Raw genomic sequence first — 24,744 nt, forward strand, 5'->3', positions numbered from 1 at the left:
TGACATGATACTATACATAGAGAATCCTAAAAATGCCAGTTTTCTAGTAGAAAACTACTAGAGCTAATCAATGAATTTGGTAAAGTTGCAGGATACAAAATTAATGCACAGAAATCTCTTGCATTCCTATACACTAATGATGAAAAATCTGAAAGAGAAATTATGGAAACACTCCCATTTACCACTGCAACAAAAACAATAAAATACCTAGGAATAAACCTACCTAGGGAGACAAAAGACCTGTAGGCAGAAAACTATGAGACACTGATGAAAGAAATTAAAGATGATACCAACAGATGGAGAGATATACCATGTTCTTGGATTGGAAGAATCAATATTGTGAAAATGACTATACTACCCAAAGCAATCTACAGATTCAATGCAATCCCTATCAAATTACCAATGGCATTTTTTACGGAAGTAGAACAAATCATCTTAAAATGTGTATGGAGACATAAAAGACCCCGAATAGCCAAAGCAGTCTTGAGGGAAAAAAACGGAGCTGGAGGAATCAGACTCTCTGACTTCAGACTATACTACAAAGCTACAGTAATCAAGACAAAATGGTACTGGCACAAAAACAGAAATATAGATCAATGGAACAAGATAGAAAGCCCAGAGATAAAGCCACACACCTATGGTCAACTAATCTATGACAAAGGAGGCAAAGATATACAATGGAGAAAAGACAGTCTCTTCAATAAGTGGTGCTGGGAAAACTGGACAGCTACATGTAAAAGAATGAAATTAGAATACTCCCTAACACCATACGCAAAAATGAACTCAAAATGGATTCGAGACCTAAATGTAAGACTGGACACTATAAAACTCTTAGAGGAAAACATAGGAACAACACTCTTTGACATAAATCACAGCAAGATCTTTTTTGATCCACCTCCTAGAGTAATGGAAATAAAAACAAAAATAAACAAATGGGACCTAATGAAACTTCAAAGCTTTTGCACAGCAAAGGAAACCATAAACAAGACGAAAAGACAACCCTCAGAATGGGAGAAAATATTTGCAAACGAATCAACGGACAAAGGATTAATCTCCAAAATATATAAACAGCTCATTCAGCTCAATATTAAAGAAACAAACACACCAATCCAAAAATGGGCAGAAGACCTAAATAGACATTTCTCCAAAGAAGACATACAGATGGCCAAGAAGCACATGAAAAGATGCTCAACATCACTAATTATTAGAGAAATGCAAATGAAAACGACAATGAGGTATCACCTCACACCAGTTAGAATGGGCATCATCAGAAAATCTACAAACAACAAATGCTGGAGAGGGTGTGGAGAAAAGGGAACCCTCTTGCACTGTTGGTGGGAATGTAAATTGATACAGCCACTATGGAGAACAGTATGGAGGTTCCTTTAAAAACTAAAAATAGAATTACCATATGACCCAGCAATCCCACTACTGGGCATACACCCAGAGAAAACCATAATTCAAAAAGACACATGCACCCCAGTGTTCACTGCAGCACTATTTACAATAGCCAGGTCATGGAAGCAACCTAAATGCCCATCGACAGACGAATGGATAAAGAAGTTGTGGTACATATATACAATGGAATATTACTCAGCCTTAAAAAGGAACGAAACTGAGTCATTTGTTGAGATGTGGATGGATCTAGAGACTGTGAGATAGAGTGAAGTAAGTCAGAAAGAGAAAAACAAATATCGTATATTAACGCATGTATGTGGAACCTAGAAAAATGGTACAGATGAATCGGTTTGCAGGGCAGAAGTTGAGACACAGATGTAGAGAACAAACGTATGGACACCAAGGGGGGAAAACTGCGGTGGGGTGGGGATGGTGGTGTGCTGAATTGGGCGATTGGGATTGACATGTATACAGTGATGTGTATAAAATTGATGACTGATAAAAAAAAAAACAAACAACAAAAAAAAACAGAAACAGACTCACAGACATAGAGAACAGACTTGTGGTTGCCAAGAGGGAGGGTGGGGGAGGGAAGGACTGGGAGTTTGGGATTAGCAGATGTAAACTATTATATATAGGATGGATAAACAACAAGGTCCTACTGTATAGCACAGGGAACTATATTCAATATCCTGTGATAAACCATCATGGAAAAAAATATAAAAAAAGGAATGTCAAAAGAGTGAAATTGGACTCCTATCTTACATCACTCACAAAACTTAACGTGAAATGGATGAAAAACTTAAAGGTAAGACCTGAAATCATAAAACTCCTAGAAGAAAACACAGGGCAAAAGCTCTTTGACACTGGTCTTGGCAACAATTTTTTGGATACGAGACAGAAGCACAAGCAACAAACACAAAAAGCAAAAAACAAAAAAACAAGTGGGACTACATCAAAACTAAAAAGCTTCTACACAGCAAAAGAAACAATCAACAAAATGAAAAGGCTATGAATTGGGAGAAAATATTTGCGAACCATATATTTGATGAGGCATTAATATTCAAAATATATAAGAAAATCATACAACAGCAAAAAATAATAATAATGCAATTAAAAATGGGTCAAAGACCTGAAAGGAAAGTTTTCCAAAGAAAACATACAAATGTCCAACAGATACAATAAAAGGTGCTCACATCACCAATCATCAAGGAAATGCAAATCAAAACCACAATGAGATATTACTTCACACCTGTTAAAATGGTTATTACCAAAAAGAAAAGAAATAAGTGTTGGCCAATGTGGAGAAAAGGGAACCCCTGTGCACTGCCAGTGGGAATGTAAACTGGTATGGCCATTATGGAATACAGTACAGAGGTTTTTCAAAAAACTCAAAACTACTGTATGATTCATATGATCCCACTTCTGAATATATATCTGAAGGAAAAGAAATCACTATCTCAAAGAGATATCTGTAGGTCCATATTCATTCACCATAGCATTATTCACAATACATGGAAGCAATCTAAGTGTTCATTAACAGATGAAAGAATAAAGAAAATGTGAGAGATAGATAGATAGATAGGGATTTGGATAGGTATATAGATATATAAAACTCATCCATAAAAAAGAAGGAAATCTTGCCATTTTTAACAACATGTATAGACCTTGAAGACATTGTGCTAAGTGAAATAAATCTGAGAAGACAAATACTATATCATCTTATTTATATGTGGAATCTCAAAAAGCTGAAATCATAGAAACAGAGTAGAATAGAGGTTGCCAGGGGTTGGGGAAAATGGGGAGATGTTGGTCAAAGACTACAAATAAGTTATAAGTTGTGGGGATCTAATGTACAGCATGGTGATTAATAGTAACAATACTGTATTATATATTGAAAGTTGCTAAGAGAGTAGACCTTAAATGTTCTCAACACACACACACACAAAGTCATTATGTGATGCAATGGATGTCTTAACTCACCTTATTGTGGTAACCATTTTGCAATACATACATGTATCAAATCATCACTGTTGTATAACTTAAACTTACACAATGTTATATGTCAATCATATCTCAATATGGCTGGAAACAAACAAACAAAACAAACAAAATCCAATACCATGGCTTAAATAAAACCCTCAAGAAGCGAGGAATAAAAAACTCCATAGGCCTGGTTTAAGGGCATCTATGGAAAATCTACAGCTAAAACATATGCAACAATGAAAGGCTCAATGTTTTTTACCTAAGATTAGGAAGAAAGCAAGGATATCCACTCTTACCACTTCCATTCACTATTGTATTGGAAGTCCTAGAGAGTACAAAAGGGCAAGAAAAAGCACTGAGGCATAAAAACTGGAAAGGAAAAAGTAAAACTATTTTTATTTTCAGATGTCATGATCAGGTACAGGAAAATAGTAAGGAATCTACAAAAAAGCCACTAAAATAGTAAATACATTTAGCAAGGTCACAGGATATAAGCTGATACTCAGTATTAATTTCCCTTCCATATTAGCAATAAACTAGAAAATGAATTTTTCAATGTTCCACTTACACACAAATCAAAAACACATATATTTATGAATAAATTTAACAAAAGATATGGAATACCTGTATAGTGAAAACTACAAAACACCACAAAAAGAAATTAAATAAACTAAATAATAATAGATTGGAAGACTCAATATTATTAAAATGACAATTCTCCCCAAATTGTACTATAGATTCAATGCAATCCCAATTAAAATCCTAACAGGCTTTTTGAAGAAACTGACAAGTTAATGATAAAAACTTATACTGAAAAATTTTAAATCTAAAATAGCTAAAACAACTCTGAAAAAGAAGAACAAGATTGGAAGACTTATACTACCTGATTTCAAGACTTACTAAAAAGCTATACTTATCAAAACAGTGGGGTAGTGGCTTAAGGATAGACATACAGCTCAATGAATCAAAATAGTGTCCATGAAGATGTGTGTGGAAATGGAACACTGAAAAAATCCTTGAATCTCAAAAACACTGCACTAAAAAACAAATTACACTAAATAAAAGATGTCAAATACAAAATACCCACTGTATGATTCCATTTATATGAAATTCTAATAAAGATAATTATAATGACAGAAAGTAGACCAGTAGCCCTCTAAGGCTGGGGCATCGAAGGGTACAAAGAAACATTTCAGGATGGTGGAGATGTTCTATATCTTAAGTGTGGCCTTGATAACTCAACTACATACAAACTAAAATGTATCAAAGGACATACACTTTTAAATGGATGAGTTTTACTCTATGTAAATTATACCTCAATAAAATTGAGAAAAAAATAAAAATGGTAAATAACAACTACTATCCTTTTAAGTACCACTACTTCAGAATCTGCAAAAGATTGACAAAAAAATTTTTATCGTTGCTGAAAACTTAACCTGCTTCCACTTTTATAAGATTTGATTAGACTTAGGTTAAGTATCATCTCTTCCAGAGATCACTGCCTGAATCTCTATGCTGGACCAAGTATCTGTCTTTCGCACTCCCAAACCAAATATCTCTCTTACTGCTAACTACGTTACATTGAAAATACCTACATTTATGTCTCTTACACATCTATACATCCCCAAGCATTAAGTTTGATACCTGGAACATAGATGCTCAATTAAATTGAAATGAACCTATATAAAATCTAAACATAAAATATAGATTACTGTCAAATGAAAAAAAAATACGCTTTTCAAGAAAAAAGTTAAGAAATGCCCAAAAAAGGAAAAGGGGCTTGTTAACATCATCATTCTTCATGTCATTTTAAATGTATGTAAATTTATTTTAGATAGTCATAAAATCTAATTATAATAAGCCACACTTATCTGACATACTATTCCTCTAAGAATCCCGAGAATCAAGTAAACCCTCCTCCAGAGCTTCGTAAGTCTTTAAATTTTTGAAAAGCACTCCTATATCCTTTACTTTTGCAATACCTGGAACAAGGTGCCTAAGGTCCTAGTAAATACTACTGTTAAGACAAAAATGCAAAGAAATGTTTTCTGTTATTAAAACCTTTAAACAGCTCCCAAGGACTAGACAATCACACTTCCCTACTGCGCAGAGAACTCAAATGCAAGCTATAATATGAGCGCTAGTAGCTAACAGTATAATTCCAGTCCAGCTCACTTGGCCTGCCACTTGGTATTCTTTACACCTGGTACAATTAAATGACACTCAAGGTATTACCACCTAATTCTCCTCTGCTAATCAGAAAAGACAGTACAAACTTACTAACATAAAGCAAGAGAGCTAGAACACTAAATGGTGAAATACCAAATTATACAACACAGTTTCATTACATTTGAATAGAATACATTAATTTAGAAGCAGCCTAGCAATGGACTGAGCCACAGAGACTCCTGTGTGCAAACAATAATCCCCCCTGTTAGTAAAGCACTTCAAGTTTTTCAAAGTCCTTTCCCATCTTATCCCATCGGCCCTTCACAACAACCCTGTGAAGTAAGAAGAAAAGGTTATTTCCATTCCATAAATGAGGAAAATACAGATCAGAGCAATTAAAAGACACAAAATTGTTAATATGTAGCTCTGGTTAGGTAGGGGGAAAAACTGGGAAGAGAACCTAGAACCACTTTTATCTAAGACTTTTTTTCACGATAAATAATATGTTGTAAAGATTGGTGATAAAAATGAAGCCAAAGATAAAGAGAACAAGGACAATGAAACAGGATAATAATCAATTTTGCATTCTCTCCCTACTTCATCGCCTTCCCTTCCACAGTCTACAGTATACCCTCCACATAAGACACCACCATTTGTCCCCACAATATACCAGGCTCTTTATTCTTTGACCTCGCTTTCCCAGGGGAAGACCTCCAAAAGAAAGATACACTAGGGAAGCAGAAAGCGAACAAATTAGAAGCCAGAAGACCTGAGTTTTTCTAACCCTGGCTTTGGATAAGTATTTTTACCTCTTTGAGCCTCAATTTTTATATCTACAAAATTATACTGGGACTTCCCTGGTGGTCCAGTGGTTAAGACCCCACACTCCCAATGCCCTAGGGGGCCCAGGTTCGATCCCTAGTCAAGGAACTAGATCTCGCATGCACAACTGAGAGTCCGCATGCTGCAACTAAAGATCCTGCATGCTGCAACTAAAAAGATCCCACATGCCACAACAAAGATCCCGCGAGCCGCAACTGAAAAAAAAGATCCTGCATGCTGCAATGAAGATCCGGCGCAGCCAAATAAATAAATAAATAAATAAATAAATAAATAAATAAAGGAAACACAGCATTAAATTATTAAAAAAATAAGAAAAAAATGTATGGTATAATTTTCATGGAATTTGTTGATACTTCCTTTATGAACTAATAATTATGTAATCAAGTTTTGTGTTTGAAAAGAACATATTCTCCATATTAGGTAGAATCTATATGTATGCAACTAAGCTTATTAATTATGGAATTTAAATATTCTACACACCTTTTAAAATTTGCTTGGTGTTAAAAATCTCCCACTATGACTACAGATTTGTCAATTTCTCCTTACAATTTTATAATTTGTGCTTTCTTATGTTATTAAGTGAATAAATCTTCATGCTTATTAGTTCTTCCAGGTGGACTGTTCCATTTATCTTTAAGTATCTTTATTCTTATTAATGATTAGACTTCAATTCTACTTTATCTAATAATGGAATATCATTTTTTTAAAGTACTTTCTAGAATATTTTTATAGCTTTATATTCAATTTTGGTATCATTAGGTTTTTCACATGTGTCCCATGAGTATGTACCAACCTAGACTTTTGATTTTTAGATTAAAAAAAGTCAAAGTTACAAAAGAAACAACAAACTGGGGGAAAGTATTTGCAATAAACAAAGCAAACAGCCTAAAATATTTAAAACTCCTACAAAACTCCTAATATTCAAACAGAAAATTAGGCTAAGGACATAGTACAGTGTGCATGTTTATATCCTCCCAAAATTCCTGTTGGAATCTTAATATCCAATGTATTAGTCAGTGGGCCTTAGGGAGGAACTTAAGTATGAGGGTGGAGTTCTCACGAACGGAATTACTGCCCATATAAAAGAGGCTCCAAAGAGATCTCTAGCCCCTCAGCCTTGTGAGGACACAGCAAGAAGATGCCAGCTATAAACCAGGAAAAGGGCCCTCACGGGAGAACGTGACCATGCTGGTGTCTTGATCTTGAACTTCCCAGCAACCGGGACTGTAAGCAATAAATTTTTGCTGTTTATAGCTACCCAATCTGTGGCGTTTTGTTACAGCAGCCCAAATGGAGGAAGACAGGACAGATGATTAACAAAAAATGTAAAATAATGTGAAATAGTCCAATATGAAGGAAAAAGACCTGACCTTGCTAACAACCAAAGAAATCCAGATTCAAACAATAAGACTATTCTGCCTATTAGAATGACCAATATTAGAACATTAGAATAATGATAATATATGCTGTTCCCAAGTCTGGAAATAAGTAAATCTATACAGACAGTGGGGGTGGGGGGTAGGGGTAGGTAATATGGCAACAAGTATAAACAATCATTTAAACAGTAGATAATGTTTGACCCATCAATTCTACTTCTACAAATTTATCCTAAAAAGATAGTTACATAAATATACAAGGATATGAATAAGGACATCAACCACCATGCAACACTGAAAATTAGGTACTATAGTGCATACGAGGTCTTTATGTAAACAAAGGAAAATAAAACTTGAGTTTAACAACAATTTTAAAAACTAGATTTTAAAGTTTATTAAATATTGTTTGGCCAACAATGTCTCATTCACTAAGAAATATTTCTTCAGCATCTATATACCAGGCTGTAATATATACAATGATAAAAGATACAGTCTTGCTCTCAAAAAGCTCACAGACTGGAGGGGAAAACATACCAAAAAACCCAAAAACCAAAAAATAAAAACACAGAAGATTAACATACAATGTGATGAGTGCTCTAACGGTGACAAGCATAGGACGTTATGGGAGCACACAGGCAGAGTAAAAAGCACAAGCTCCCCAAGCAAGCTAATCTGGCACCTCCTCAAGTCAATCTTCTTGTTGTTTTTGAACGTCTGTTTAGAAAAGAGGCAGAATGCTGCTGAAAAGAAGGGCAGTGAATAAGGGCCATTAGTTACAGAGCTCGCCCTCTTCCCTAGGCCAGCAACCTAGCTCTGGCGCCAAACTTGCATATCCTACTAAGTGAAACTTATTCCTAGACTTAATTTTACTCAATCTTTTTAAAAGGCAATTAAGTACATATCCCTTGGAATCTCTCTCTCTCTCTCACTCACACACACACACACACAAAACAAAAAGATTATCCAATTCTGCTTATTTCTCTCATATTTATCCCAGAAAGGAGTTCTGGTAAATGCAATTTTCTCCCTCACCTCATATTTCAAGTACTATTCTGTTATGTCCCACTTAGCTAGACAGTCCATTATTTCAACTTTGTACAGAGGAAGGACACCTAAAAAGTAACGAGTAGAGGGGTACAGAAAAGGCTTCCGAAATTAAAGCATTCTAAATATATAACTTTAATAAAATATTTAAAAATTAAAAATTGTGATCTTGGACAAATTAGTGAATCTCTCTGGGCTTAGGTTCTCTCGCCTATATGAAGTGAATTGTAATACCTACCTCTTGAGTAGCTGAGATTTAAATGAAATAAATTTTTAAGCATTTTAAAAACAGAAAAGCAACCTGTAAAGCTTAATAAACTCTTAACAAAGTATTAGTAATTTTTAAGGGCCAAAAAATGTCTACATCCTTAGGTATGTATACAAAATTACTGCAGCATTATCTAAAATAAAATTTTGGAAGTTCTAACAATGAATTAGTTAAGTACTAAATAGGTAAATAATAAAACACCACTGTAAACAACCGTTATAATTTGTAACAGTGGTCCTCAAACTTCAACATTCATGAGAATCACCTAAAAGGGCTTGCTGGGTCCCACTCCCAGAGTTTCTGATTCAGTAGGTTTGGGATGCCAACTAAAAATGATCACTTGCCTTCTGCCTCTACAAGGATTAGGTCACTAGTCACTGCAGTTGCTGACCTTCACACACCCTGAAAGGAGTTCAGGGTGGAGATAAGGAATGAGGCACTCTGTCCTCTGGGAAAAACCGGCAGAACAGGCCTTCAGATAGTTAGATATTTTCAGGAGAAGATATTATGAGCCCAATTTCTTGCATCTTCTCATATCTAGAAAATCACTAAAATCATTAACAGAGACATCTGCTTCTTGTGACTATCAACAACCTTCCTGTGACTAGCAGTAACCTTCTGCCAAAATGTGTGCTTGATTGCACACACATATCCCCCTTCACCAAAATCACATATATACTGTTCTCCCCCATCATACCTCTTCAGAGCAGTTCCTCAGAGCTATCTAGGAGGCTGTCTCGCAGGCTATGATCCTCACATTGCCCCCAAATAAAACTTAACTCACAAATCTCATGTTGTGCATTTTTTTTCAATCGACAGTTTTGGTGACCAACAAAAGGGGCTCAGGGCAAACTTCTCTCCTTTGCTTGAACTCCCTAAGGAACCATCACTTGGTACCAGCAGAGGCCCCTTGAGCCTGTCCGCCTCCTGGGAAAGTCCAGACATACTTGGGTGAGTCTCTCCTGGTTCTCAGATCTCCCATATCAGTCGATGATCCTGAGTTTTACTTGGCATTGTATAAAAGGTACTTGGCCCCTCAGCTGAAACATACTGTGGGTGGGGGGTGGGGAGCTGGTTGAAAGACACTGGGGTTTGCTCAGTTGAATGTCACTGAGTGGTCTGGACTGAGTGGTTAGGTAAGAGGCTGATCTGACACCTTTCCTCAATTTGGCTGCTTTGACAGAATTTGTTGAGATAAAAGTGAAGATATTAGATGTGAGCTTTGCTCCCAAGAAGACAGACAAGACTCCTCTGGTCAGTTATGGCTTTCTCAGACAACTGAAACATTTATGGGAGTGGTAGAGGCAGAGTCCTCCTACCATGCAGTGGTCCCATAGGGAAACCCACTCATTAAGTAAAAGACTTGCTCACCTGGGAGTCATACATAAGAATTGGGAGAGGGAAGACAGAAGAAGCAAGAAGGACTACAATTCTGCAGCCTGTGGAACAAAAACCACATTCACAGAAAGACAGACAAGATGAAAATGCAGAATGCTATGTACCAGATGAAGAAACAAGATAAAACCCCAGAAAAACAACTAAATGAAGTGGAGATAGGCAATCTTCCAGAAAAAGAAATCAGAATAACTATAGCGAAGATGATCCAGGACCTCGGAAAAAGAATGGAGGCAAAGATCGAGAAGATGCAAGAAATGTTTAACAAAGACCTACAAGAATTAAAGAACAAACACCTAGAAGAATTAAAGAGCAAACAAACAGAGATGAACAATACAATAACTGAAATGAAAATTACACTAGAAGGAATCAATAGCAGAATAACTGAGGCAGAAGAATGGATAAGTGACCTGGAAGACAGAAGGGTGGAATTCACTGCTGTGGAACAGAATAAAGAAAAAAGAATGAAAAAAAATGAAGACAGCCTAAGAGACCTCTGGGAGAACATTAAATGTAACAACAATCTCATTATAGGGGTCCCAGAAGGAGAAGAGAGAGAAAAAGGACCCGAGAAAATATTTGAAGACGTTATAGTCGAAAACTTCCCTAACATGGGAAAGGAAATAGCCACCCAAGTTCAGGAAGCACAGAGAGCCCCAGGCAGGCTAAACCCAAGGAGAAACACACCGAGACACACAGTAATCAAACTGACAAAAATTAAAGAGAAAGAAAAATTATTGAAAGCAACAAGAGAAAAACGACAAATAACATACAAGGGAACTCCCATAAGGTTAACAGCTGATTTCTCAGCAGAAACTCTACAAGCCAGAAGGGAGTGGCATGATATATTTAAAGTGATGACAGGGAAGAACCTACAACCAAGATTACTCTACCCGGCAAGGATCTCATTCAGATTCGACAGAGAAATCAAAAGCTTTACAGACAAGCAAAAGCTAAGAGAATTCAGCACCACCAAACCAGCTCTACAACAAATGCTAAAGGAACTTCTCTAAGTGGGAAACACATGAGAAGAAAAGGACCTACAAAAACAAACCCAGAACAATTAAGAAAATGGTAATAGGAACATACATATTGATAATTACATTAAACGTGCATGGATTAAATGGAAATCAAAAGAAAGCTGGAGTACCAATACTCATATCAGATAAAATAGACTTAAAAATAAAGAATGTTACAAGAGACAAGAAAGGACACTACATAATGATCAAGGGATCAATCCAAGAAGAAACTATAACAATTATAAATATATATGCACCCAACATAGGAGCACCTCAATACATAAGGCAACTGCTAACAGCTATAAAAGAGGAAATCGACAGTAACACAATAACAATGGGGGACTTTAACACCTCACTTACACCAATGGACAGATCATCCAAAATGAAAATAAATAAGGAAACAGAAGCTTTAAATGACACAACAGACCAGATAGATTTAATTGATATTTATAGGACATTCCATCCAAAAACAGCAGATTACACGTTCTTCTCAAGTGCTCATGGAACATTTTCCAGGATAGATCATATCTTGGGTCACAAATCAAGCCTTGGTAAATTTGAGAAAATTCAAATCGTATCAAGTATCTTTTCTGACCACAACGCTATGAGACTAGATATCAATTACAGGAAAAAATCTGTAAAAAATACACATCGCAGCTAAACAATACGTTACTAAATAACCCAGAGATCACTGAAGAAATCAAAGAGGAAATCAAAAAATACCTGGAGGCAAATGACAATGAAAACACGATGATTCAAAACCTATGAGATGCAGCAAAAGCAGTTCTAAGAGGGAAGTTTATAGCAATAAAGCCTACCTCAAAAAACAAGAAAAATTTCAAATAAACAATTGAACCTTACACCTAAAGGAACTAGAGAAAGAAGAACAAACAAAACTCAAAGTTAGCAGAAGGAAAGAAATCATAAAGATCAGAGCAGAAATAAATGAAATAGAAAAAAAGAAAACAATAGCAAAGATCAATAAAACTAAAAGCTGGTTCTTTGAGAAGATAAACAAAATTGAGAAACCATTAGCCAGACTCATCAAGAAAAAGAGAGAGAGAGGGGGCTTCCCTGGTGGCGCAGTGGTTGAGAATCTGCCTGCTAATGCAGGAGACACGGGTTCGAGCCCTGGTCTGGGAGGATCCCACATGCCGCGGAGCGGCTGGGCCCGTGAGCCACGGCTGCTGAGCCTGCGCTTCTGGAGCCTGTGCCCCGCGACGGGAGGGGCCGCGATAGTGAAAGGCCCGCGCACCGCGATGAAGAGCGGTCCCCGCACCGCGATGAAGAGTGGCCCCCACTTGCCGCAACTGGAGAAAGCCCTCGCACGAACCAAAGACCCAGCACAGCCAAAAATAAATAAATAAATAAATAAATAAATAAATAAATAAAAATTAAAAAAAAAAAAAAAAAAAAGAGAGAGGACTCAAATTAATAAAATTAGAAATGAAAAAGGAGAAGTTACAACAGACACCACAGAAATACAAAGCATCCTAAGAGACTACTACAGCAATTCTATGCCAATAAAATGGACAACCTGGAAGAAATGGACAAATTCTTAGAAAGGTATAACCTTCCAAGATTGAACCAGGAAGAAATAGAAAATATGAACAGACCAATCACAAGTAATTAAATTGAAACTGTGATTAAAAATCTTCCAACAAACAAAAGTCCAGGACCAGATGGCTTCACAGGTGAATTCTATCAAACATTTAGAGAAGAGCTAACACCCATCCTTCTCAAACTCTTCCAAAAAATTGCAGAGGAAGGAACACTCCCAAACTCATTCTATGAGGCCACCATCACCCTGACACCAAAACCAGAAAAAGATACTACAAAAAAAGAAAATCACAGACCAATATCACTGACGAATATAGATGCAAAAATCCTCAACAAAATACTAGCAAACAGAATCCAACAACACGTTAAAAGGATCATACACCACGATCAAGTGGGATTTATCCCAGGGATGCAAGAATTCTTCAATATACATAGATCAATCAATGTGATACACCATATTAACAAAATGAAGAAGAAAAACCATATGATCATCTCAATAGATGCAGAAAAAGCTTTTGACAAAATTCAACACCCATTTATGATAAAAACTCTCCAGAAAGTTGGCACAGAGGGATCCACAACATAATAAAGGCCATATAAGACAAACCCACAGCAAACATCATTCTCAATGGTGAAAAACTGAAAGCATTTCCTCTAAGATCAGGAACAAGACAAGGATGTCCACTCTCGCCACTATTATTCAACATAGTTTTGGAAGTCCTAGCCATGGCAATCAGAGAAGAAAAAGAAATAAAAGGAATACAAATTGGAAAAGAAGAAGTAAAACTGTCCCTGTTTGCAGATGACATGATACTATACATAGAGAATCCTAAAGATGCCACCAGAAAACTACTAGAGCTAATCAATGAATTTGGTAAAGTTGCAGGATACAAAATTAATGCACAGAAATCTCTTGCATTCCTATACACTAATGATGAAAAACGTGGAAGAGAAAATAAGGAAACACTCCCATCTACCATTGCAACAAAAACAATAAAATACCTAGAAATAAACCTACCTAGGGAGACAAAAGACCTGTATGCAGAAAACTATAAGACACTGATGAAAGAAATTAAAGATGATACAAACAGATGGAGAGATATACCACGTTCTTGGATTGGAAGAATCAATATTGTGGAAATGACTATACTACCGAAAGCAATCTATAGATTCAATGCAATCCCTATCAAATTACCAATGGCATTTTTTATAGAACTAGAACAAAAAATCTTAAAATTTGTATGGAGACACAAAAGACCCCAAATAGCCAAAGCAGTCTTGAGGGAAAAAAACGGAGCTGGAGGAATCAGACTCCCTGACTTCAGACTATATTACAAAGTTACAGTAATCAAGATAGTATGGTACTGGCCCAAAAACAGAAATACAGATCAATGGAACAGGATAGAAAGCCTAGAGATAAAGCCAAGCACCTATGGTCAACTAATCTATGACAAAGGAGGCAAGGATATACAATGGAGAAAAGATTGTCTCTTCAATAAGTGGTGCTGGGAAAACTGGACAGCTACATGTAAAACAATGAAATTAGAATACTCCCTAACACCATACACAAAAATAAACTCAAAATGGATTAGAGACCAAAATGTAAGACTGGACACTATAAAACTCTTAGAGGAAAACATAGGAAGAACAGTCTTTGACATAAATCACAGCAAGCTCTTTTTTGATCCACCTCCTAGAATAATGGAAATAAAAACAAAAATAAACAAATGGGCCCTAATGAAACTTCAAAGCTTTTGCACAGCAAAGGAAACCATAAACAAGACGAAAAGACAACCCTCAGAATGGGAGAAAATATTTGCAAACGAATCAATGGACAAAGGATTAATCTCCAAATATATAAACAGCTCATGCAGCTCAATATTAAAAAAACAAACAAACCAATCAAAAAATGGGCAAAAGACCTAAATAGGCATTTCTCCAAAGAAGACATACAGATGGCCAAGAAGCACATGAAAAGATGCTCAACATCACTAATTATTAGAGAAATGCTAATCAAAACTACAATGAGGTATCATCTCACACCAGTTAGAATGGGCATCATCAGAAAATCTACAAACAACAAATGCTGGAGAGGGTGTGGAGAAAAGGGAAACCTCTTGCACTGTTGGTGGGAATGTAAATTGATACAGCCACTATGGAGAACAGTATGGAGGTTCCTTAAAAAACTAAAAATAGGGGGGCTTCCCTGGTGGCGCAGTGGTTGAGAATCTGCCTGCCAATGCAGGGGACGTGGGTTCGAGCCCTGGTCTGGGAAGATCCCACATGCCGCAGAGCGGCTGGGCCCGTGAGCCACAATTACTGAGCCTGCGCATCTGGAGCCTGTGCTCCGCAACAAGAGAGGCCGCAATAGTGAGAGGCCACGCAAAGTGATGAGGAGTGGCCCCGCTTGCCACAACTAGAAGAAAGCCCTCGCGCAGAAACGAAGACCCAACACAGCCATAAATTAAAAAAAAAAAAAAAAAAAAAAACTAAAAATAGAATTACCATATGGCCCAGCAATCCCACTACTGGGCATATACCCAGAGAACCATAATTCAAAAAGACACATGCATCCCAATGTTCACTGCAGCACTATTTACAATAGCCAGGTCATGGAAGCAACCTAAATGCCCATCGACAGACGAATGGATAAAGTAGATATGGTACATATATACAATGGAATATTACTCAGCCATAAAAAGGAATGAAATTGGGTCATTTGTAGAGACGTGAATGGATCTAGAGACTGTCATACAGAGTGAAGTAAGTCAGAAAGAGAAAAACAAATATTGTATATTAATGCATATATGTGGAACCTAGAAAAATGGTACAGGTGAGCTGGTTTGCAGGGCAGAAATAGAGAGACAGATGTAGATAACAAACGTATGGACACCAAGGGGGGAAAGTGGCCGGTGGGCGTGGTGGTGTGATGAATTGGGAGATTGGGATTGACATATATACACTAATATGTATAAAATGGATAACTAATAAGAACCTGCTGTATAAAAAAATAAATAAAATAAGATTCAAAAAAATAATTAAAAGAATTGGCCATCCAGTGATCTGGACACCCACAGGGCTCGCAGACCACCAAAGGGAGAAACTGAGCCACGTAAGAGGGCTTAAATGACTCTAGGGTGACTTGTAGAGGGGTTAAGCTCTTAAGCGGCACAATGGGCCACCACACAATTTCATGAATAAATTTTATCCCTGACAAATTCAACTTTAAAATGGGAAATAGAGACTTTCAAACAGAGAAATGAGGGGCATGAGAAAGCTGGCCTCTGACTAAGACCCCAGCCAAGTTTATATACACGCAAAACTTATACTTACAAGTACTTACTTAGTTGGAAATTAAAGGATAATTTGGCTCTGAAAATGGCCAATATGGGCTCTTTCATTGTGTATGCAGTTGTTAGACAAAGCTGGCTTGATAGAACATCTTTTCAGAATTCTGACCCTGAGGGAACAAGTCCTTCTAGGAGAACTTGCTTTTTCTCTCCCTGTGCCTTGGGACCAGGGCTCTCAGAAACATTTATCTAGATCACCTCTAATTCCTGAGACTGAGGAGGAAAAAAAGGTGAAAGAGGCATTTTTAAATTTACCTTATTCCAACTGTTATTTATAAACAAGTGAGTTTTATACTGTAATACTTGATTCGTGACTTAAGTTTTAAAATAAAGCTATAAGATCTCTGGTTGTGTTTGTCTACGTGTCTATGTTTGCATACATGCCTTTACCTTTGGATGGTATTATCAAAATTAATTTGTAAATGAGCTCTACTTAATTGGCTTAAAGGAAATTAAGCACTTAGATAAATTCTCAGAAATATAAAAGGAAACTGGCCAGAATGAATTTCAGGTTCACATGAACTGGGAAATATTCAGTATTAAAGTTAAAGTTTGCTGATTTAATTAATATAGACATGTCTTTAGAGTCATCAACATCAAGTATAATAGTTTCACTGTACCTAGGTTTAATAAAAGTCAAATACGATCTTATTATATGTGTTACAAATTTGTCAGCAAGAAGAATAACTTGGTATGCTGGAATTTTATAAGTAAGTTAAATGTAAATGAGAAGAGCTTTTGGCAGAACTCTTTAAGAATAATTATGCTTTAGGAATGTCTACTTAAAAACAGTCTCTCCAGATATTTGGTAACAAAATTTAGTTATGCTAAATTAAGTTAAATGATGGAAGTTTATTTTATAGCTAGGTTCAAAAACAAAATAAGATACTGAAACATTAATTACTGAACACTGGCTTCCTTTTACAGAGAAACTAAAGGTATTTACGACTATTAATAAATATGTTTGGTGCCACACTGATATTTTCTATAAGAAAGCACATTGTTTAGAAATTATTATTGGTATTTATGTTTGCCAATCTACGGAATGCTAATGTAAAGAACAATTCATAACTGCTTACTTCTTAGTTTTCACTTGAAATTAAGGATTTTAAGAGGTGAGGATTCTAATTTAAATATGTAATTAGAGGGACTTCCCTGGTGGCGCAGTGGCTAGGAATCCGCCTGCCAATGCAGGGGACAGGGGTTCGAGCTCTGGACCGGGAAGATCCCACATGCCGCAGAGCAACTAAGCCCGTGCACCACAACTACTGAGCCTACGCTCTAGAGCCCGTCAGCCACAACTACTGAGCCCTCGTGCCACAACTACTGAAGCCCGCGTGCCTAGAGCCCATGCTCCACAACAAGAGAAGCCATGACAATGAAAAGCCCGGCTGCCACAATGAAGAGTAGCCCCTGCTCACCACTACTAGAGAAAGCCCACGCGCAGCAATGAAGACCCAACGCAGCCAGAAATAAAATAAATAAATTTATTTTAAAAAATTAAATTAAATAAGTAAATATGTAATTAGAGCTACCAGAAATAATAAAGGAAACATTTCAGTACAAAGTAGCAAAGTAGGATGTGTGTTTTCAGTAAAAGAAGGTATGAGGAATGGAAGGGGCATTTCCCTCATTTGTTAAGGGAAAAGGAAGTAATTTCGTCCTAGAGCTGGTTGTTTCCAGATGGAAAAAATGAAGGACAAACTAATATAGATATAGAAAGTAATGGAAGGTTTGTGGAAAAGGAACCCTGAGAAAAGAGTTTTGTGCATGGTCAGGACTGGCTATGTTTAGAACAAATTTAGTAAAGTAAATAAATTTTGAAAGTAAGCTGGTGCAAAACTTGAATCTGGTTTTTCTCCCTATTAAGAGGACAAGTTTTCTTAAAATGTTAAGCTGTTTTTGATAACAGATTTTAAGTTTCTTTACCTTTTAAGTGATCTGTTCCATATATGCCTTTGAAATCTTTTATTGTCACTTCAGTTAACTGAATAAGTTGTTTCATGGTGACCTATGATCCTTCCTGACCAAATGCTTTAAAACCTTTTTGATAATTTTTGACCAACTTCCCAAACCAAATTGTAATGAGGTTCCTTTGACCTCTAGCTAACTTTGAGATGCTTCAAAGGGCCCTGAAATATCCCAAAGAGAGATATTAAACTTAGGTTCTTTTGGTGTCTTAAATTACATGGGAAGTATTGTCAAATGAGTAATAAATCTTCTTAGGTTATACCATATGGGTAAATGTTATTTATATAGATATTCTAAATATTATATGGAATTCCTAAAAATCTGGTATGCCTGGTAAAACGTTATCAGTCTAATTCTCATTATTATGTTAAAATGTTGTATGTTGTGGCAGCAAACAAGTTTCTTTGTCAAATGCATTGTAATTAGGTCTTTAACCGTGCCTTCTTAAGTCTTTTGTCATTCATGGACAGTTATTGTTTTACTCTGATGCCCCTGCAAAAATGCTTCCTCTTCAAGAAGATTCACAGCAAGGACTTTTTGACAAGTACAGGTTTCTGATAGCTTTCAGATCACACCACTGAACTGGGTAAGAAATTAAAGAATTCTGATAGAAAACCTAATGTCTTCATAGAACTGTTAACAAAAAGGATTAGTTTACATACGACTGAGTGAACTGGTGAATATGGTGATAATTTTTATGACTTCTGTCTGAAACATTTCTAGTTTTAATCTATGTTTTCCAGATATAAGGATATCCTTCCCCTCAAGCTAATTATGACTTACAGCAATTTGGCAAATTATACCCTTGTAAGCAGAATTGAAACATTTATCTTTCTCTCCACCTGATCTCTCCAGAGACTGAAAACTCTTAGGTTCCCAGCAGCTTTATCAGATTAATTAGGAAGGCCACCTCCTAACAGATGCAGGAATCTCAAGGTATTTTGGGGACCCTGAAAAGGGAAGAATTCACCTAGATCTGTAAGGCAAAATCTGTGACAAGCTCTTGGAATGGCTTTCCTGGCCCTAAGCGGCCTCTTAAAAAGTTTAATCTGGGACTTCCCTGGTGGCGCAGTGGGTAAGAATCTGCCTGCCAATGCAGGGGACACGGGTTCGAGCCCTGGGCCGGGAAGACCCCACATGCTGTAGAGCAGCTAAGCCCATGCACCACAACTACTGAAGCCCGCGTGCCTAGAGCCCATGCTCCACAACAAGAGGAGCCACCGCAATGAGAAGCCCACGCACCTCAATGAAGAGTAGCCCCCACTCGCCGCAGCTAGAGAAAACCTGCGTGCAGCAACGAAGACCCAACGCAGCCAAAAATTAAATAAATAAATAAATTTATTTTTTTTAAAAGTTTAATCTGAGATTCCTTATAAAAAATTCTAGCGAAGCCCATTTTTAAAAAAGCCTACATGATCAATTATACTTATATAAATCATCAGGCCAAGTTTATTGAAACCAGACTTATTTCGCAAACAAATTAGTCTTAATTTGGCTATATTTGGTAGAAATGAGGGTAATTTTAGAGAGAAAAATATTATGTTTCAGTGGAAATGAAACTCTAATTTTGTTAATTGAGGTCTGTATTTATTGCCTAAGACTTACTTCCCAGACAGCTACTAAATTATTAACAGGACACTCTGAATTTGTTTCTGAAGCTTATCTAAATAATCTTTGGATAAAGATCAGATGCCCCATGACCTGCAACCAGGAGATTACGCATACTGGAAAAGACATAATTTAAAAGACGATCTCTAACCTAGATGGAAGGACCCTTATCAAGTACTCTTAACTACCCTATGCACAGTGAAACTGAAGGGAATTGACTCTTGAATTAATATTTCACTTAGGCCCCTGCACTGGACTGGTCTACAGAGAGGACTATTGACCTTAAAATCACCTTAAAACAATGCTCAAACAGAGAAGAAGCTACCAGACCAGGATGAGAAGATGACAACATCTGAAGTAGACAGGTGACCCAAGATGCCAGACCAGTCCTGTATACCAATTACTTTGATAATTGCTCATACCTTTGCTTATGAACCAAATATTTCACAACCGTATGCAGAGTTAAAGTTAATCTAATTGTTAAGTTTATGATCAATTACCTGTATCCAGTACTTCTAGGTTACCTTGGTGAATTTCTCCACCCCAAGGCTCTAACTGGATGGCCCTTAGGACATTTATTCTAGAAGGAAGAAATTATAATTCTGTTCAGGCAACTAACTGATGTGATTAGGTGGGATTCCCTCACCTGGCCAATTAATAACACCTGCTCTGACCCTGGCCATAAATACGAATTTGCTTTCAGGGTCACTCAAGCTCAATCAGAATAACAAGCAAAATTTCAGCCAAAGTATATAACCTCCCTCAGTTGTAGAATGGATTTATGTGGTTAACACCAGACTATGGTCATTTAAGTTTAAGGCTCCCCTTACGTTGGGAACAATTAGACCATACCAATACACTAGGAAATTGGGCTGGGTGCATTATGGACAATGCCAATATATAATTTCCCCTAAAGATAAGGACTGGTACAGAACAGACTAACTCAGACGATCTGGGTATACACTGGGCAGCACCTAACGGAAGTTCTTGGCTTAAATTCTTACTTATGACCTTACTAATACTGCCAGCTATATTATTTGTATTTTGCCTGTTTTACAATATTGTTCTTTCTTACACTACCAAATGTCTGACTGAGCCTCTGATAAAATGATGACTAGGTGACTTGAAGCAATTGACCAGATAGTTCTATATGAAATCAATGATTATAATAGTTTAACTCTAGATATGGGAAGAAGCAACAAAAGGGAGTCATTTCCTGGACCATACCAGGTGGTATGACAGGTGGTCCAGAGACTTTGGCTACTGTTAATAGGGCCTAGTCCAGTAATAGCACATTGTGTGGCTATCAACAAAATCCCTGCCTGACCTAGGAATGAGCATTCCTAGCACCGTGGGACAAAATAAAAATGGTCATGAAATGCCTCCCAAATCACTGCGGAATTTATGACCATGAGGGGGCCCTGCCAACTAAAAAGGATTAGGTCACTAGTCACTGCAGTTGCTGACCTTCACACACCCTGAAAGGAGTTCAGGGTGGAGATAAGGAATGAGGCACTCTGTTCTCTGGGAAGAACTAGCAGAACAGGCCTTCAGATAGTTAGATAATTTCAGGAGAAGATTTTATGAGCCCAATTTCTTGCATCTTCTCATATCTAGAAGAGCACTAAAAAAATCATTAACAGAGACATCTGCCTCTTGTGACTAGCAGCAACCTTCTTGTGACTAGCAGTAACCTTCTGCCAAAATGTGTGGTTGATTGCACACACATATCCCCCTTCACCAAAATCACATACCTCTCCACTTACCTCTTCAGAGCAGTTCCGCAGAGCTATCTGAGAGGCTATCTCCCGGACTATAATCCTAATTTTGCCCAAAATAAAACTTAACTCACAAATCTCATGCTGTGCATTTTTTTTCAGTCAACAGGGATAAAGCCAGAGAAACTGCACTTCTAACAAGTTCCCAGTTGGTACTGATACTACTAGTCTAGGAAACACACTTGGAGAATCAGAGAATTATAATTATAAAACTATTCATCCTTCCTTGTTCCACCAAAAACAAAAAAAATAATAATAATTAAATCATTTTTATATATAGATGTAGTTTTAAAAATCACATACAAATAAAAGAAGGGAGAAAAACACTTAATAACAAGCCAGACCACCACCTTCTTACTCATCCAACAAGATGGTGTGAAAAGTAAAATAAATGTGAAAAGTTACCCATTATTTTGCTGACATTTTCTTTTTTTTGGCTGCACTGCACCACATGCAGGATCTAGGTTCCCCAACCAGGGATCGAAACCGTGCCCCCTGCAGTGGAGGCAGGGAGTCTTAACCACTGGACCTTCCCAAGGGAAGTCCCTTGCTGACATTTTCAACCTACAAATAATCTACTCAGTTATTCTACTCAGGCTGATTAACCAATTGATAATTTTATACATCTTAGAAATCTACCTCTCCTATAGTATCTCTTAGCCAAGGCAACATTTCCTAGAATGCCTAAGGTCAGGAAGATCTGAAATGCATATTAAACAACTGCGATAACTCCTAGAACACCTGTTCTCATTTTTACTTACAAATGTGAATCATCTGCAATGCTTTTAAAAATATACATGCCCAGATCGCTCCCCCAAATCAACCAACTCTGAATCTTAAGAGTAGGGCCAAGCATCTGTAATGTTGCAAAGTCCACAGGGGATTCTTCCTTATACAATGCGTTGTTATCACCTACATTTGAATAAGCTGTGTTTAATTCTGGGAATTCAAAATATTTCAAAGAAGGCAATATCATCACATTGTGATGGCAATATTCAGAAATTTGGAAAAACTCTATGATCTTCCTCATCACATAAATATCTTTCCTCCTCTTCCTCCTCCTACTTCCCAACACCACAGGAGTTGGGGAGCACCACCTCTCAGACTGATTAAACACAGTCTAAAATATAGCTGCTTTTTCTCTAGTTACATGTGTTGACCAACTGACTTATTTTAATTGGGCATCTTTAAACTTCTTTGCCTTTCAGCTCTTGATGTACTATAAATAAAGAGAAATAATGCTGTCAAAATGAGTTACCTGAAAACAGATAATTTTATCACAAAGAAATTGAAGTCCAAGTTTGTCATGGATAGGCCCTAAGATGAAGACAGTCACAAGAAACCTTCTAATGCATTTTATCATAACATCCTTTAAGCAGTATTAGGTCAATTCAGTAAAAATTGCATGATGATAGAAGATTACTGTATCCTCTCATTTTTCAAAAGTGTTGATCTCATGGCACACACACACAAAAGACCTGGGAAAGAAAGGGTTAAAAAATCCCACCTAGGGACTTCCCTGGTGGCGCAGTGGTTAAGAATCCGCCTGCCAATGCAGGGGACACGGGTTCAAGCCCTGGTCCAGGAAGATCCCACATGTCGCAAAGCAACTAAGCCCATGCTCCACAACTACTGAGCCCATGCACCGCGACTACGGAGCCCACGCACCACAACTACTGAAGCCCACGTGCCTAGAGCCCATGCTCCGCAACAAGAGAAGCCGCTGCAATGAGAAGGCCGCGCACCTCAACGAAGAGTAGCCCCTGCTCGCCGCAACTAGAGAAAGCCCACACGCAGCAACAAAGACCCAATGCAGACAAAAATTAATTAATTAATTAAAAAAAAAAATAGTAGCCCCCTCTCGCCACAACTAGAGGAAGCCTGCGCACAGCCACAAAGACCCAAAGCAGCCAAAAATAAATAAAAATTTTTTTAAAAAGCTAAAATAAAAACCCCACCTAAAACTGCATTTTTAAGTAAAAAAAATAACCATCCATTAGGATTTATCAATATTAACAAAGTTGCCAGAATCATTTTGTCGGGAGATCCATAATCAAGTTCACCTTTGAATACCATGACTCTAAATGTTTTCATCTATGATATATCGTGCTTAAGACTCAATTTAAGATGCCAAGTTCTCTTTGCCAGGAAGAGTGGGAGACATTCATTAGTCAGATCATCTTTTATTAAAATGGAACACACATTCTTTTGACATCATGGCAAAGAACAAATATCAAACATTTTAATCAAATGAAAACTTTTGCTATTTCTATAGGATGCAAATAAAAGCTAACTTAATTTTTTACTACATTGTCTTTAAACATCATGAGTGCAAGATACATCTTATTCCTCATACTTGAATTACACTGTACATTTAAAAGATAGTACATCATAAATCTTTCAGTTTTCTGCCTGCCAGTTACGTAAAATTAATCTCTGAGATCTTTTTCCTTGCTTTCTCCTTCCTTAAAACGATACTCATGTATAACATATAGGAGGTGTGAAGACTTAATTTTAATACATGTGTACTAATATATCAAGACTAGACCTAAATCAATGTCAAAAGATGCTATATTAACAAAATAGGCCACTGTCAAAGCCATTTTTAAAATTTTAAGTTTTACAATTTGCTACTATTATTCTTCCATATTTATTATAAACTAATGAAACTTTGAAAATCTAATTATTTTCCTGAAAGTAAATTTATGATTATTCTTTTCTCCTCAGAAAAATATTTGTCCTCATGCACACAGCTATACAAAATGAAACAACGTAATTAGCTAATAGGCACCTATTTCCTACATAAAAAGCATTTCAATAACTTTTGCAACCTATTAGTTTCAAACATGTAAAGAATAATTTTTTTATTAATGTGAGCTTACTAATATAAAGTATCATGAGATTATATACATTTCTACCACCCAGTATGAGCTGATTCTAAGCTATTTGTGGAGTATATTTTATTTTAGGTACATTGCC

General features: G+C 36.8%; 1 protein-coding gene across 1 annotated transcript in view; it reads right to left on the reverse strand.

Annotated features, from left to right (window-relative positions):
* FCHSD2 (FCH and double SH3 domains 2) overlaps positions 1-24,744 on the reverse strand; it is a 313,606-nt gene that overhangs the window by 267,996 nt on the left and 20,866 nt on the right. The gene's annotated exons all lie outside the window — the stretch shown is intronic.

The sequence above is a fragment of the Balaenoptera acutorostrata genome, chromosome 9 (genome assembly GCF_949987535.1).
Source record: "Balaenoptera acutorostrata chromosome 9, mBalAcu1.1, whole genome shotgun sequence".
NCBI classification, from domain to species: Eukaryota; Metazoa; Chordata; class Mammalia; order Artiodactyla; family Balaenopteridae; genus Balaenoptera; species Balaenoptera acutorostrata.